General features: G+C 48.3%; 1 protein-coding gene across 8 annotated transcripts in view; it reads left to right on the top strand.

Moving 5' to 3' along the window:
• Positions 1–16,800, top strand: part of NPY5R (neuropeptide Y receptor Y5) — a 551,355-nt gene that overhangs the window by 121,189 nt on the left and 413,366 nt on the right. For 2 of the 8 annotated variants that reach the window (XM_069631371.1, XM_069631369.1), the window contains exon 2: positions 1,554–1,667. The exons of the other annotated variants lie outside the window; for them this stretch is intronic. The gene's annotated coding sequence lies outside the window, so the exon portion shown is untranslated. The remainder of the gene's footprint in view (positions 1–1,553; positions 1,668–16,800) is intronic. 8 annotated transcript variants of the gene reach the window in all.

The raw sequence follows: 16,800 nt of genomic DNA, 5'->3' as shown, positions 1-16,800 counted from the left end.
AATGTGTTATCTTTTGACTATTTTCCATTGATAAAGCAATGCCATTTGCCTTACCATCTTTTTTGCCAGGATTTTTCTTGCTCTGCTCGTCCCTATTTGGTGCTGCTTGCAAGCCCTTGGAGTGAAAGCGATGTCAGAGTAGGTTAGGACACGGGACAGACCTGGAGAGAAATAAACTATCAGATCGCCAACTTCAGCAGAGCCCGGACTGCAGTTGGTTTACGCCATTAAATATAATCAAATAAAATCATGTTACCAGTCTCTCTGCCTTCCGTGAATGCAAATGGCTGCTGGGCACCGGAGTTGAAATCGTGTTGGGATGCATCTCCCTTTTCTGACTGCAGGATGTTGGATGGACACGCTGCAAAGGACAAGTATGCACAGACGTCTCACATCCTTATTAAGTGCTCGTTCCCACCTGGAGCCCTCAGCCATAAAGGGAAGCAGTGGGAGCACTGTAGAAAGACCATGTTGCTGAAACAAATGCCAATGAAGCCCAGGACTATCTGTGATGTTAACAGCTGGGAACCAAGCAGGAGGCTTTGACTGGCCATCTGTTGGAAGGGATGTAACACCTTTAATTGTAGACTAACAAATGTCCTGAGCATTATGCACTGTACCAGATTGCTCCATCAAACAACGACAACAAGCAGGTGAAAAACACACACACTCTTTTAAATTGTAATTCTGAAAGATGCACAGCCATGCATGGGTATTTTGAAGAGGTCTGAAGTTGTGCCATATCCGGTGAGAAATAATGAAGCAGTTCATGATTTTCGGTTCTGTTCATGTTGCATTCTGGTACACGCAGCCCTCCATTTATAATATGTCCAGGACTTACAAAATGCCATGCGATGCAAACGTCAGGACTTACAAAACATGAGCTGAGAGCTCTCCTTTGGCATATTTTTTTTAAAAAACTGGAGTGTTCATGAAGGAACGTGTCAGGTGGGAAATGGGTATTGTGCTTTTTCTGCATTTCTACCTTCAACAGGAATTTTCATACTCAGCAGTTACTTTGCATACATTTAATTTCAGCTGCAGAATAGAAAACATACAAATGCTTGAATTCAGCCCGGGCCAACTCTTTCTTTTATCCTTATACATACCATGTTTAAGGAACACTGATTAGTTGGGTAATGTGAACCTTCATTATTTAAAATGTGATTAAGCTATTGGTACTCATACTCACTATCATGCAGTGAATTTTACTTCTTTTTGGTGAGTGTGAATGATAGGTCACTCACACTGCAATAAATGCAACTGCTTTTTTTAGCAATTCATTTTTTTTATGCCAACACCCAACAACAAGAGGTATTCCCTTGTCGATCACTAATAGCAGCTATCCGTGTAACAGTTTCTTTTGATGTGTGTTGAAAGTACAATCATAAAACATATTACTTTATGTTCAAGTACAGTGGAAGTGGGCATTTTGCCATTTGCCTTTTAACCAGTTAAATCTATTCAATGGCCTAGAATAGTTCACACTTTTCCATGATCTGTCAGAGCATTTGAATGGAAACATCCCAATAAAATGAATATATCTCCTTTAGCTATGGGGGCCCCTGTCCTGAGCCAGCGAGTATGAAGCACAGCCGACCCTGGAAAGTAATCCTAGCTACACCTCTGGAAAGAGTCTACCTCAAAAAGACCGCATCATCTGTCAGGTGAAAGATTTACACTCTTCTCGTGTACATGACAGGCCTGTTTTTAAACGACGATCTTGCTTTCATTTTCTATGCCCTTTTGCATGCACACTATGGCAGGCTTGTCACGTTTCATGACCACCCACCTCTTACATACCCCACTCACTTATTTTATTTACATGCTTTCTTACCATTTTGTGCATCCGTTGCCCCTTTCAGCATGATTTGAATGCTTGTGCACATGTTAGAAATTGACGCTTTTGTGAATTATGTACACATTTTTCTAGCATAAACGAGGGATTAGCAGGCCCATTCTTTCACGTATCCTTCCCTTGCATATCAATTATGCTTTCAGAAATGGCTGAAATATATTCTTAAGGGTGAAACCCAGAGACAAAATTGCTTCAAAGGTACTACAATTTGAATCAATCAGCAAAACTTTACCTTCATATTCGCAGGGATTCCTTGAAAATACACTTCACTCCCAAATATCCTGGCCATTAAACATGATCACCTCATCATCCTCGGTGACTTCTACAACTTCTAAACAGCTTGAGATAATGCAACTATGCCAAATGGTGAAAGGAGCCACGCAGACAGCAGACCACACTATAGATGCAATCTTTGCCAATGCAAATCTGCTCACAACATCATCCCCACTACAAATACTTTGGAGAAACCAGCTCAGGAGGGCCTGGTAACCTGTGAGATTCATGTAGGACCAGCCCGCGAGTCTCACCGGCAGTGGGCTGATTAGCAGGAAAGGGAACGGGCGAAAGAGGTAGAGAAAAGCAGAGTTTTGAGAAGTTTCCGGCACTTCAGGAGGTCCAGCTCAAGACTGAGGGGGCAGGGTGGCTGCTCCAGGGGCAGGTATCAGCCAAGGAGAGAGACCTGCCCCGTACTTCATGCTTGGAAAAGCCTTTGATGAGCAGAGAGTTGGAGTTAGAGGAGCACAAGGCTCTAGCAGGGAAGTATTTAGAGAGGTAAAGTTGGAGATAACATGGTCTCAGGCCCTAGAAAGCATTGTGGATGATGCAGAGGGTGTTGAATTTGATCCTCCCGGCCGGCAGGAGCCAGTGGAGAGATATTAGTACTAAGGAGATACAGTCCCTGGGCTTGAGACCAAGAATAAGTCTTGCAGCCCTATTCTGGATTAGCTGAAGGGGGCGTACAGAGAAAAAGTAGAATGAGGAAGAGGCTGTTGTAGTAGTACAGCCTAGAAAGGACCAGAGCTCTGGAGACATTGGGCCTCATTCCGAGTCCGGCGGTAAGTAACACTAATTACCGCCATGGCGTAAATACCATGTACGATGTGGTTGGAAGGCGCTATTTCCACCATATTCCGACTTCGTGTGCACGAGTATTCCGCCATGGCGGTAAACTCCCTTGCGGCATAGCGCAAAAGGTCCCGTCAAACCCCTTACCGCCATAAACCTAGACGTATTTAACACCATCGCCTTCGATGGAATCCGTAATTAGCGGAGACCGTAATTTACGCTAAGCGTAAATTACGGCCACCGTTAAATACCGGAAACGGAAATAACGTCATCGCACAGGAACGGGAAGCATCACGGCGGCCATATTTAAAATCACAATCCATTGCAATCCTCTCCATACAGGACATACAGGACTCCATACAGGACTCAGATCGACCAAAAATACTACAGAGAACAGCATCATGCCTAAAGTTCTGAAAAAGGGCGCTGCGCGCATCAGAAAAGAAAAATTCACCCAGGATGAGTTACAGGTCCTGGTCAACACTCTGCATGAACATGCAGATATCGTATTCTGCAGCGACATGCGTAGGCCCACCATCCTCAGAAAGAAGGAGATATGGGAGTTGGTCGCACAGAGGGTGAGCGCCGTTGGGAACACCCCCCGCAGCACAACGCATTGCCGCAAACGCTGGGATGACCTCCGTCTCAGGGTGCGGGCCATCCTGTCAGCAAACCGTCAGCAGGCCCTGGAGACAGGAGGAGGCCCAGGCTCACCCATCAAAATGATGCCCTGGGAGGAAACATGTGCGGAGATGATGGGCACAGAAGCCATCGAAGGTGTTGGCGAAATGGATTGCGGTGATCCCTCATCCGCTGATGCAGGTGAGTGTCATGAGTCCAAACAGTACATGCATCCCTAATGTAATTCACCGCAAAGGGTCGGCCAAAGAGTCACATCATGTTTGCTTCGTAGACCCCCCCCCCACCTGCAACCATGTCGTAACAAGTGGGACCCAGGATGATGTCAGGTGCAAGGCTGACACCCATATTGCCCATGCCACACAGAAAGCTGGTCAATGTCACTCACCACAGTACTCCGCCAACATGATTGACCCCGCCAACAGTATGCTTTTACCATCCAAGCCAAGTTCACTCACCGACCAAAAGATCACCAAGACGCTGCTCTCCCAATGTGTTACCATAGGCTTGAAGTCATGATGACCCCCAGATCATTGATCATGATGTCTCTCTCTTGCCCCCCACAGGTAGCGGTCATGAAAGTGAGGAGCAGGAAGGCTCCCGGCCAAGTACCTCCCGGGACAGGGGCAGGGTACAGCGCATACCTGCTGGCAGACATAAGGCCCATACTACACTACCTGCTCCAGCAACCCCATGGAGGGTACACAACCCCCACCCGCGCACCTGGACATGGCTGCAGTTCCGCCGGAAACATGCCCCACGCTGCACCCTGAGGAATCCAGCATGTCAGGGGAGAATGCTGCCATGTGCCTCCTTAGTGTGCCAGACAGCCCCACATCCTATTCCGTGGTCAACGTGGAGGAGACCAATGTCTACAGCCCTGAGTCACCATCGTACAGCCAGGTTGCACACAGCGACTCCGGGTCGAGTGATGGCCCAGGTCTCACAGGCGAAGGGGTAACACCTGTCTCACATCAGCCCACTTCCCCTGCCGAAACACCTGAGAGGCCTGCAGGCCCAATACCAAGCCTGCCAACCACATCCCCCACATCGGCCGCAGAAGCTGTGCACTCTCAGAACCTCACGGCCATGATAGAGGAGTTTCTCCGGGACAACCGGGAATCAGGGTTGGTGCATCACAATGACCTGCAGGCTCTGGGCGAGGTCATCACTACATCCACAAACCGGCTCTGTGAGGTGCTCGGCAGGATTGCTGATGCCCTGGAGGCAGCAACCCCCAGACCTCAGCCCCAGCAGGAGGAACCACCCTCCCAGTGCTCCTCCACGCAGACCAGCCCGGTCCGCAGGTCACAACGCACAATGCGAAAATGATACCCCAGGCTCGGGGAGTGCCCATTGACTATGAAGCCACACACGTGGCCTATGTAGTATTGATGGGACCATTGTGGGGCTGTTGTGGGGGGAGGGTGAGGGAGGTGAGGGTGTGCGTGGGAGTTGGGGGGGAGGGGGGTGAGGGTGTGCGTGGGAGTTGGGGGGGAGGGGGGTGAGGATGTGCGTGGGAGTTGGGGGGGAGGGGGGTGAGAGTGTGCATGGGAGTTGGGGGGGAGGGGGGTGAGGGTGTGCATGGGAGTTGGGGGGGGAGGGGGGTGAGGGTGTGCGTGGGAGTTGGGGGGGGAGGGGGGTGAGGGAGTGCGTGGGAGTTGGGGGGGAGGGGGGTGAGGGTGGAGGATTATTTGTACACGTTTTCACATGATTATACAATACACAGTTTGGTGTATCCTGGAAAACAGAGTGGACATTGATCATTGTGCATGTGTCTTTTAATGTCTCACAGTGCATGTAGTACATGTATCCCCACACCCAGTGCCCAATGTCCTGTCATCCTCACCCCCTCAGCTGACTTGTGACTCAGAAATATTGGTCAATCAATGCTTGTCGCACGTGACGTCCCTCCTATGCATCGGCCCCGTGATGCTGTCCTGCCATTCCTTCCTCCTCCTCCTCCTCATCTGGTGGTAGCAGACCCACGTCAGGGGGCAGTGGCACGTTCCGATGGATGCACATGTTGTGCAGCATTGCACATGCCATGGTGATCTTGGCCACCTTCTCGTGGCTGTAGATGAGGGCCCCACCTGACCGGCTGAGGCAACGAAATTGTGCCTTCAAAAGGCCGAAGGTCTGCTCTATCACCACCCGTGTACGGGTATGAGATCTATTGTAGTCCTCCTCGTGCCTGTTTTGTGGGTTGCGGACCGGGGTCATGAGCCACGGCTTCAATGGGTAGCCAGCATCACCTGCATGAGAGTGGAATGAAGGTAAGTGTTCGTGCAATCATGGTGGAGAACTGTGCTAATCTGACATTGCAGCAGGTGTTCACTGGCCATGCACACATGTCCCAGGATGCAGTCACCCCATTACATCGTACAATGGCGTTGACTGTCCCACCCGTATGCATCTCTCTACCCCACCCTTTACCACCCGGGTGGAGTATGCTGACAGCCTACTCACAGCCCCAATGGACTGCCATGGCCCATTCCGGTTACTCACCAAGCAGCCAGGTACGTCGTTCAGCATGTCGCGCCATGTAGCGTGGTAGTGTAGAGTTCCGCAGGACCAAGGAGTCATGAGTTGATCCGGGGTATCGGGCATTGCATTGTGTGATGGCTTTACTGGCAGTACACACCATCTGGACGTTGATGGAGTGATATTGCTTGCGGTTGCGATACGGCACCTCCATGGCATGGGGAACTACCAATTCTACGTGGGTGCAGTCGATGGCACCTATGCAATTTGGCATGCCTGCAAGTGCATGGAAGGCAGCTTTGGTATCATATGTCTCCTGGGGAGTCCGGGGGAGGCATATGTAGTCCCTTCTGTGCTTGAGGAGGGCATCGAGCACTTGGTTGAGTATCCGGGAAAATATGGGCTGTGAAATGCCATGCATGTGCCTCACTGTATGCTGGTAGGTCCCTGTGGCAAGGAAGTGGAGCACAGACACTACCTTTAGTAGAGGGGGGATGGCAGTGCTGATTTCTATTAGGCTCACTATGTCGTTATGTATCAGGGCCACTATGGTGGTTATGGTGTCCCGGTCAAGCCGGTACAGGGTGTGTATCTGCTCTGGTGTGAGGTTGAAGGGGGTGGGTCTGATGCGTGGAATTGGGGGCTGACGGCGTGGTAATGGTGGCTGCACCGGTAGGGCATGCTGGGCCTGTCTCTGCCTCCTTCTCCTCCTGTGTATCCTCTGTGGTGGGGGCTGTGGTTGCTGTTGTTGATGTTGTCGTAGTTGCTGCCTTGCAAGCAGGGCCTCCAGCTCCATGAATGCTGCGAGAATTGGTATCATCTTGGTGTGGGAGGGGGTGGGTGTGGTGTGTGGGTGTGCTCCTTTTGTGCTGTGCCTGACTCTATGGACTCCACCTGTGCTGATTGGGTGCACCTGTTCCTCTTTCTGGCACTGTTCAGGGTTGTTAACACCTTCTCTGCGATGCCGGTAATTACGCCATGGCGTTAAGGTACTTTGCGCCCTTGTGGAGCCCGTTTTTACCGTGTCCGCTTTACTTGGGATCAGCACTGGTTAACGCCTTAGCGTTATTTCCGACGTGGTGTCTCGGGCGTGCGACACTGGTCCGCTATTTACGCCGTCGTACTTTACGGCGGCGGTAATTACGGTGTGATGGGGCAGAATAGTCCACGGCGGAAAAGGATGGCGGTATTACTTTACCGCCATCGTTTTTCCATTAGCGCCGGACTCGGAATGAGGCCCATTGAGCTTCTGGGGAAAGGTGAGGAAAGGGAGGATGCCTTTAAGGAGGTTGTCACGGATTTAAAGATATGGCACCCTCCAGATCAGGACTCTTTCTACTGGCCAGGGATGCGGCATACAAAAAAAATGCTTTTAGGTTCATTACATTCAGATTCTATTTTTGAGAATGCAGCCAACCCGTCTCTCACCCCCCTTGACGTACACCCTTTGTCGCAATGGACCATGAACCAGGCCGGTGTGGAATAATGAAATATTTATTTATTTTTAAATTCAAATGAAAATCAAACAGATTCAATATAGGGCAGCAATCACCAGTGTGGTGATAATTACACAGCAAAATCATATGATACACTTAATTTAACTTTCTAACATCAGAGACATCAAGGCAAAAATGAATGAAAGCAGGGTCACTTTTGATAATACTTTTAAATGGCACTACTGTTATGCATTCCCCCTGCAACACTCCCTCAAACCCCTGTTAACCAAGCTATGTGTGGGTGGAGAGGAGTAGCAAGGTGTCGGGTATACTAGGCAAAAATCATTTGGAAATCTGACCTACCACCGCTGATTGGGAGGTATGATACTAAAGTAAAAGGGTGACTCTTGATGGGTGACAGTATGGGATTCTTTATAGGAAGGAAACAAATCAGATTTTTAAACAGGAAACACTTTCATAGGCAATCTCGGTTTTGTTAGCAAAATGAATTGAATCTACTGAAACTATATTTTACTGGCTATATATTTAAAGAAAGACACAGTACGCAAGGAGGTTAATTTGCAAGGTTAACCTATTCAGGCCGCGTTCATCTCTATGGGAAATTAATTCATTCATTCAAAATAGTACTAAAGACTTACACAAAGGACTGAAATGATTTGGAGACAATTACGCTACACGTGGAGACTAACACAGATTTTTCTAAGGACAGGATACACAGAGGATTCTGACAATTTAAGAAGTTAATAGGGTACTTATAGGATTTCTTATAGGATTGGACAGAATGCTAGGTAACAGAGCGGTGTATGCAGCTTTTTGGTTACTGGAGAGTGGTGACACTTACAAAATGCACTTGAATTGGTAGTTTGGACAGCTAACCGGGTCTCTGGACAGCGGGACAAGGGTCTGGTCACTGCACAGCAGCGAGGATCTCCTTTAAGGGAAGAGCGGAGCAACCAGTTTCTGGTCACAGTGGACAGCAGGGTGCATCAGCTGGGCAAAGACAGGTCTGGTCACTGAATTCTCCCAAAGGGGTCCACAGCCTTTCCTCCTTTCTCCCTGAATTATTGGGATTTTTGTAGGGGTTAATTCTGGATAAATGGTTATGCCTGGATCAGAGGTTCTGCCTGGATAGGAGGTTCTACCTGGATCTGGAGTCTTGCAGGGTGAATGTGGAATGTTGAATGTCTGGATCTCTGGATTTTGAAGGTTCGATTTTTGAATCCGTATTTTTGAATGTCGGAGTTTTGAATGTCCTGAATCTCCCTATACCTCCTTCTTTTATAGGCAGGATGACATCAGAGGATTTTTACTATGGAGGAGGAAATAACAGGGATATACCTCTAAAATAGGATAGGTCAGGCTGTGGATGTCGCCTCCTCCCTGTAAGCAGATTAGATCCAGGTAAGTGACATCAGAAAGGCTCACCTTCTAAGGCTCTTGTCTGTCCCAAGCCTGTCCATTGCCGTCCGGACTGTCGGCCAAGGACCCTGCATCTGCGACCATCCATCATCTTTGTGAGTACTTTACCACAGTTTCACTATTTGGCTGGCCTGCTATTCTTCTGCCCAGTCACCGGCCATTGTGGCTTCCCACTCACCTACAGCCAGTATATGCAACCACATGTTATCACATGTACTACCATACCCAGGTCTCCCCGACCGTTGTTATCTATCCTCCTGCATTTGACCTCCTGCGTTTGACCCACAACTTCAGTGATATATTACTGTATATTGCGTATGCGCAGGTTCAGCTGTGTTGACTAGACTGACCAATATACATTGCGCATTTACCTAGGCATTACCGTACAGAAACAGCGGGCCCTACCCTTGCCCACTGCATCATGGCATGCCCTGACTTGCTAACTGCTGTGTTGTAATCCTCAGCATGCTCCTCACTCACCTATGACCAACGGCATTATATTATGAATGCCTCTTCCACATATTCCACGTGTTATGCTCTGTACTTAGTAAGTGTCTCTTTGTAACATTTCACTGATTTTTGCATTCACCTCTTGCCTATCCGATTGCCTCATTGTATTGTTTGCATTATTTTCGAAAGCACTGTTTGACACTTGCTCAAAGTCTTGCCAATAACATTCACCGGCCGTACAAGCAGCTCATTGCATTTGGCTTGCAGCCGTAGCACTTTTTCCTGCCTGTTTAACCACTTTGCGCATGATCTTTGTGTTATCACATACTTTTATTGTCTCATCGTACACCTTGCATTTGCCCGCAAACCTTACTCGACTCAACATAATACGACTCTTATGCTTATCCGATGATTGTTTGTGAGTCATTGGTAACATTGCTTACCGACTCTGGCCTTCTCACATGTATTGCCATAGTACGCGAACTGATATTTGCTCTGCATGCGCCGAATTGAGTGTCTGCACACCACTGCATGCACAATACGCCCAGCCCTTGTAACAACTTCTATCAGCTGGAGCACCACTTATTTTACACCCTGTTGTTAGCAAATTGAACATACTAGCATACTCTGCCTAACTATTATTGCAAATTGAACTAGCCTACTTTACCTATGTTTTTACACCATGTTGTTAGCAAATTGAACTAGCCTACTCTGCCAACACTGTTTTTGCACCCTTTTGGCAGCAAACTGAACTAGCCTGTTATACATTTCTGCTCCCTATTATTGAAAATTGAAGTAGCCTACCTTGCCAGACCTGCCTTCTGTACCCTTTCTGTAGCAATTTGAACTAGCCTGTCACACATTTCTGCAACCTGAACTAGAATGTTATATATCTCTGCAATCTGAACCAGCCTGTTATACATTTCTACACCCATTGGTAGCAACTGCTGTCACGATCCATGCCCCTGACCCCCTCAGGTATAACAGCCCCCTGGCAGAAGTGGGGCTGAAGCCCTTCACACCAGCCACAAGTGCCTTAAAACTCCATCAGAAACAGACATGGAGTCAGTCCTGGCGCCTTTGGCGCCAGGCTCATTATCAGGAATAAAGCAATACCAGTTTTGGACCTTAATCCAACATGGAGGGCTATTAAACAGCTGAATTCTTTAGAACCAAGCCATGTGGTCTAGTGTTTTGGGTGTGGCTGGGCCTGGAACTACTTGGCCTGGAACTACTTTAACTAGGCTATTTAAACCACACCCAAACAGCAGAACACGCTTTGCGTTATTCTACACTACTGCAGCGTAATGCTCACCGTGTCCAGCTCCTGCTCATCTGCTTCTCCGGTGGCCCGATCCTGAAGCCCTAGATCCGGATTCCATTAATAACCTAGAAGAACAAGAACAGCATTAGCAAGCAAGAACACTTACCTGTGAAGAAGCCGGACTTGAATCCATCCTGCGCTTCACTTACCTCGCCCATCTCCGGAGTTTGCCGCAACCTGCAAAGGTAAAGAAACAAGGACAGCATTAATAACAATTCTTACCTGGGCAAGCAGCGAGTCCTGGCAGCACCCTGTGCTTTTCTTACCTCGCCCATCTCCGGGTTTCCCTGCAACCTGCAAGGGAGAAGGAACAAGGTCAACATTAACAAAGCACTTACCTGTGCAAGCAGCGCTTCAATCGCTCATCACTCCGGAACATCACTGCAAACTGTACAAAGAAGAGAAGAGAACACAGGTTAGCAATTAACACCAATAAACAGCGCAGCACTCCACGCATCAATAACTCACTGTGGTCTTTGCCATTGGCGCAGCAACTTCGAGATCGCAACCATCCCTGTGAAAACAAAAAGAGACATTGTTAGGGAACAGCGTAGTGGAGCAAGACACCGAGAAGACAGAAAAGGTAGGGAACGAAAGAGACAGAATAAATACGGAAAAGACATAACTCACCTGGAAGACAGCACAGCCGGTCTGGACCCGACATAAGGGCACACGGACCAGTGAAGCAACTTGGTCCACGGAACGCCCGCACCAACCATGCGCCCTTGCACAGAGAGACAGAACAGAGAGTTCAACGCACAAAAACCTAAGTTGAGCAATAACCCCAAGGGAGGGGATTTGAATCAGAGTGATGTGGGAGTCCACCCATCACAGAACCAGTATCTTAACCCTCCATTCTCCTGTTATAGGCGCTACCCAATGTCTGGCACATAACCAAGCAGAGAGGGGTCCGGGATAGCGCTTAGACCTCCATCCAATATCGTGTGGCGCCCCCGTGGATAACAGGCGAGTATAAAAGAACACAAAGCCTCAATTAAAACATCCACCTGGGCGTCATGGAAACATCTGAGACTGACCAACTAGCCCAGTTACTGAGGTGCACTGCGCCCGGCAAGAAACCAACGCCCTTAGGAGGGAGTTGATTGTCACCAAGGACTGCACCGATGAATTAGCCAGACAATTTCTTCAAACACAGGCTGAGCAGGCTCCATTGCCAGGAAGTATTCTGTCGGTTCCAGCCACATCCGTAAATCCAGTGCAGGTGGTCCTCCCTGGGGCAGTTCCTTTGTCCCCACAGTAACGTTTTACGGGGGACCCAAGAAAATATGCAGTATTCATGAACCAGTGCCACCTCCATTTTCTTTGTAGACCCAGAGCCTTTCCTAATGATCAGTCGTGGGTTGCCTTCATTCTATCATATCTGAGTGGCAGCGCAGCAGATTGGTCCATACCGTTAGTAAGCCAGGATGACTCACTCCTGCAGGAATTCATGGGGTTTCAACAGGAGATGGAGAAGCTGTTCACCTGACATACCCAGGGCCAAGCTCTGGATAATGAACTTCTGTTCCTCCGCCAAGGCAGTCAAGATTTGTTAACATATATCGCCACTTTTAGCAGACTTGTCGTTGAAACTGGGTGGCCTGAGGAGAAACGAACAACCTTATTCCATCGAGGATTACGGGGGGAATTGAAAGACGTCCTAGCTACGGTGGTAAACCTGCCAAAAGACTGTGCAGAGTTCATCAACCTAGTGGTGCAGCTAGACCACAGGCTGCAAGATCGAAGGACAGATCGAGCCAGAACAGAGAATCGGACTGTGTATGTACGCTCAAAGAAGAACAGTCCGCGTTCATCAGAAAAGACTTTGGAATCCATGCAAATTGGGGAGGTACGGAGCCCATTAACCAAGGCCGAATGAGACAAAAGGAGATAACAGCAATCATTCCTGTACTGCTGGAAATCAGGTCACTTCCTCAGAGAATGTCCCGTAATACCCCCTAGGAGAAAAGTTGGAGCTACAGAGAAAGGAGGAGAACAAGAATCATAAAACTTCCAGGACCAGCAAGTGTAGAGGTCCGTTTGTCAAGTGAAGGAAAAGAGCCACAGACCTGACACCTTGCCCTGCCTGTGATTTTGATAAGTCACCAACAACCGTCTCAGATGCATGCTGTGGAGGCATACATAGACAGCAGAGCCATTGGTAACTACATAGACCAAGGCCTGGCAACAAGGATGGGGGTTTCTCTCTGTCAGAAAATGACAACTGAGAAGGTCACAACTGTCAACGGCACAGAGATAGCTTCTGGTCCTGTAACGCAACGCATAGCAGAATTGACCCTTCTGTGCCAAGACGGACATCGGGAAGCCATTGCCTTCGACCTTATCAAGGACCCTCAGTTCCGGGTGATTCTAGGGATGCTGTGGTTGGTGGCTCACAATCCTAACATTGACTGGCGAGCCAAGAAATTAGCCTTCTCCAATGAGTGTGCTCATGTGTGCTACCAAGTGGAAATGACATCGTCTGACCCAGAGACACCTGTCCAAGATAAAGAGGCGTTGGTACTAAGTGTAACAAGTACACTACCAAGCAAATACCACGATTTCCAAGACGTTTTCCACTCACAGGCCATATGACTGGCAGATTGACCTCGTACCTGGTGCACAAATCCCATGTAGACAAATGTATGCACTCACCAAACCTGAAAATCTCCACTTGAAATCATATCTGGACCAATACCTGGCAAAAAGTTTTATCCGGCCCTCCAAATCCCCAGAAGCCCCGCCCCTATTCTTCGTACCCAAGAAGGAGGGGGACTTGAGAACGTGCATCGACTACCGTGCACTACCAGGTAACAGTTAAAAACCGTTATCCTCTACCCCTTATCCCAGTGCTGCTGGACTAAGTCAAGGATGCCGAAATTTACACCAAATTGGACCTCGGGGGGGGGGGGGGGCTGGGAGGGCATACCATCTTGTGTGTGTAAAGAAAGGAGACAAATGGAAGACCACCTTTCGTACTATGTATGGGCTGTATGAATATCAGGTTATGCCCTTTGGGCTTTGCAATGCCCCCGCTGCATTCCAGTACTTCATGAATGATGTACTACGGGAATTGATTGATGTATGTGCCCTAGTTTACATCAACGACATCTTGGTGTACTCCTCTTCTAAACAGGTCCATGTCAGGCACGTTCGCCCCATCCTTGCAAAACTCTGACAGCACCAGCTATACGCCAAACTTGAAAAATGCTCCTTCCATGTCGCCGAAGTCGAGTGCCTTGGTTTTGTCCTCACTCCCAGAGGCGTCCGGATGGATATGAACAAAGTAGACACCATCCTTAGCTGGCTATCACCGTCTTCAGTCAAAGGTGTCCAAAGTATGCTCGGCTTTGCTAACTTTTAGCACCGATTCATCCCGGGTTTCTCCCAGATTGTGCACCCGATCACTTCTTTATTACGAACAAACAACAAACTGTTCCAATGGACAGAAGCGGCGGAGAAAGCCTTCCAGGAACTCAAGAAAAGATTTACCTCAGCCCCGGTGCTACGACACCCCCGCCCAGATCTCCCATATGTAGTGGATACAGATGCCTCCAGCATGGCAATGGAGGCTGTTCTTTCCCAAAGGGATCCCGAAACAGGCCAGTTACATCCCGTGGCCTTTAGGTCGTGGAAATTTACTACACCTGAACTTAACTATGCAATAACAGACAAGGAACTCCTAGCGATCAAGGCAGCCTTTAAGGCTTGACAGCATTACCTCCTAGGTGCCAGACATACCATCACAGTAATCACCGACAATTGCAACCTACAATACCTCAAGACGGCAAAGGCTCAATCATCTGATGGGCTTTATTCTTCGCAGAATATGATTTCATAATCACATACCGACCTGGAGTCCAGAACGGAAAAGCTGATGCCCTATCCCGCATGGGTATTGATCAGAACGCATATTCAACCCCATACCCGGTGGCCATTATTCCAGGTGAGAAACTACTAGGATTTACAACAATGTTATCTCTAGATGAACTCCAAAAAGAAATTCGGCTCCAAATGAACACCGAGGCTCTACAAGACAAGACTACAATACCTACGGTGCATGTTACATCAAGTGGAAGTGACCACTCAAGGTGAACATTACACAACAAAGAACCAACTCCCGTATTTCAGAGGGCATTTATATCTACCGACTAAGGCACTACAAGAACAAGTCATTTCTGGTTATCATGACCCCCTGATAGAAGGACATCGAGGAATTGCCAAGACCCTAGCCAAGGTGAAAACAAATCATTGGTGTCCGACCTTGCGAAAGGACATTACGCAGTTTATTCTGTCATGTGGCATTTGTGCACAGAATAAATCCCAGAAACAAAGACCTGCGGGCCTTCTTCAACCCCTGGAAATTCCACCTGCCCCTTGGCACACACTCTACCTCGATTTCATCACAGATCTGCCTCCCTGTCAAAGGTTCAACACTATCCTAGTGGTTGTTGACCTCTTCTCTAAAATTGTCCATTTCATTCCGCTTAAGGGTCTACCAAACACATCCAGTCTGGCAAAGGTGTTTTTACAGCAAATCGTACGATTAAATGGTTTCCCCTCCGTCCTGATTTCTGGCTGAGGGAGTCAGTTTGTGTCTAACTTCTAAAGAAAGAGTTGTGCAATTGCCCAAATCAATAATCGTCTGTCCACTAGTCACCATCCCCAAACTGATGGCCAAACGGAGCGGACGAATCAGGCACTAGCGCAATACCTACGGTGCATGTTACATCAAGTGGAAGAAAGCTGGAAGGATGTGCTGTGGATAGCCGAATATGACTACAACAACTCGCTACACACCAGTACCAGACACAGTCCATTTTATACCGTATATGGAAGGCACCCACATACTTCCGAATTAGATACCCCCATGGCCTTGGAAATGCCTGCGGTGAAGACTTTACATACGACCATCACTCAAGCCTTCAAAAAGGCGGCAGAACACTTGATCCAAGCCAAAGAAAGACAGAAACAATTCTCTGATCAGCACCGAAGAAAAGACCCAGACTACCAAGGCGGAGATGAAGTCTGGTTGGCATCTCGGCACGTGCCCATAAGAGGAACTCAAACATTTTGTCCCAGATATTTAGGGCCCTATGCCATCAAGACTATTATAAATCCTGTGGCAGTAAAACTAGCTTTACCACCAAATATGCAGATCCATCCTGTATTCCACGTGTCACTCTTAAAACCTGTTCAGCCTGGAACTCAGGTCAAAACACCACCAAATCTGGTACTGGTTAACGGTGAACCCGAATTTGAAGTCAAGGACATCCTAGATTCTAAACTCACCAGGTCCAAGTTATATTACTTAGTGGACTGGAAGGGATACAGCCCTCAGGACAGGACATGGGACCCTAGCAAGCAAGTCCATGCGCCACGCCTGGTAAGATGATTTCATCAGAACCATCTTACCAAACCAGGGCCAGACGGAGGAAATACCTTGAGAGGGGCCTTAGGGGGAGTGCTGTCACCATCCATGCCCCTGACCCCCTCATGTATAACAGCCCACTGGCAGTAGTGGGGCTAAAGCCCTTCACACTGGCCGCAAGGGCATTAAAACTCAATCAGAAACATACATGGAGTCAGTCCTGGCAACTTTGGTGCTAGGCTCATTATCAGGAATAAAGAAATACCAGTTTAGGACCTTAAGCCAACATGGAGGCCTATTACATAGCTCAGTTCTTTAGAACCAAGCCATGCGGTCTAGTGTTTTGGCTGTGGCTGGGCCTGGAACTACTTGGACTGGAACTACTTTAGCTAGGCTATTTAAACCACACCCAAACAGCAGAACATGCTTCACGTTATTCTGCACTCCTGCAGCGTAACGCTCACCGTGTCCAGGTCCTGCTTGAAACCATCCTGCGCTTCGCTTACCTCGCCCATCTCTGGAGTTCGCCGCAACCTGCAATGGTAAAGAAACAAGGACAGCATTAATAACAATTCTTACCTGGGCAAGCAGCGAGTCCTGGCAGCACCCTCGCCCATCTCCGGGTTTCACTGCAACCTGCAAGAGAAAAGGAACAAGGTCAGCATTAACAAAGCACTTACCTGGGCAAGCAACGCTTCGATCGCTCATCACTCCGGAACATCACCGCAACATG

Source organism: Ambystoma mexicanum, chromosome 6q (genome assembly GCF_040938575.1).
Source record: "Ambystoma mexicanum isolate Mex_15411 chromosome 6q, UKY_AmexF1_1, whole genome shotgun sequence".
NCBI classification, from domain to species: Eukaryota; Metazoa; Chordata; class Amphibia; order Caudata; family Ambystomatidae; genus Ambystoma; species Ambystoma mexicanum.
This window is presented reverse-complemented; position numbering and strand designations above follow the sequence as displayed.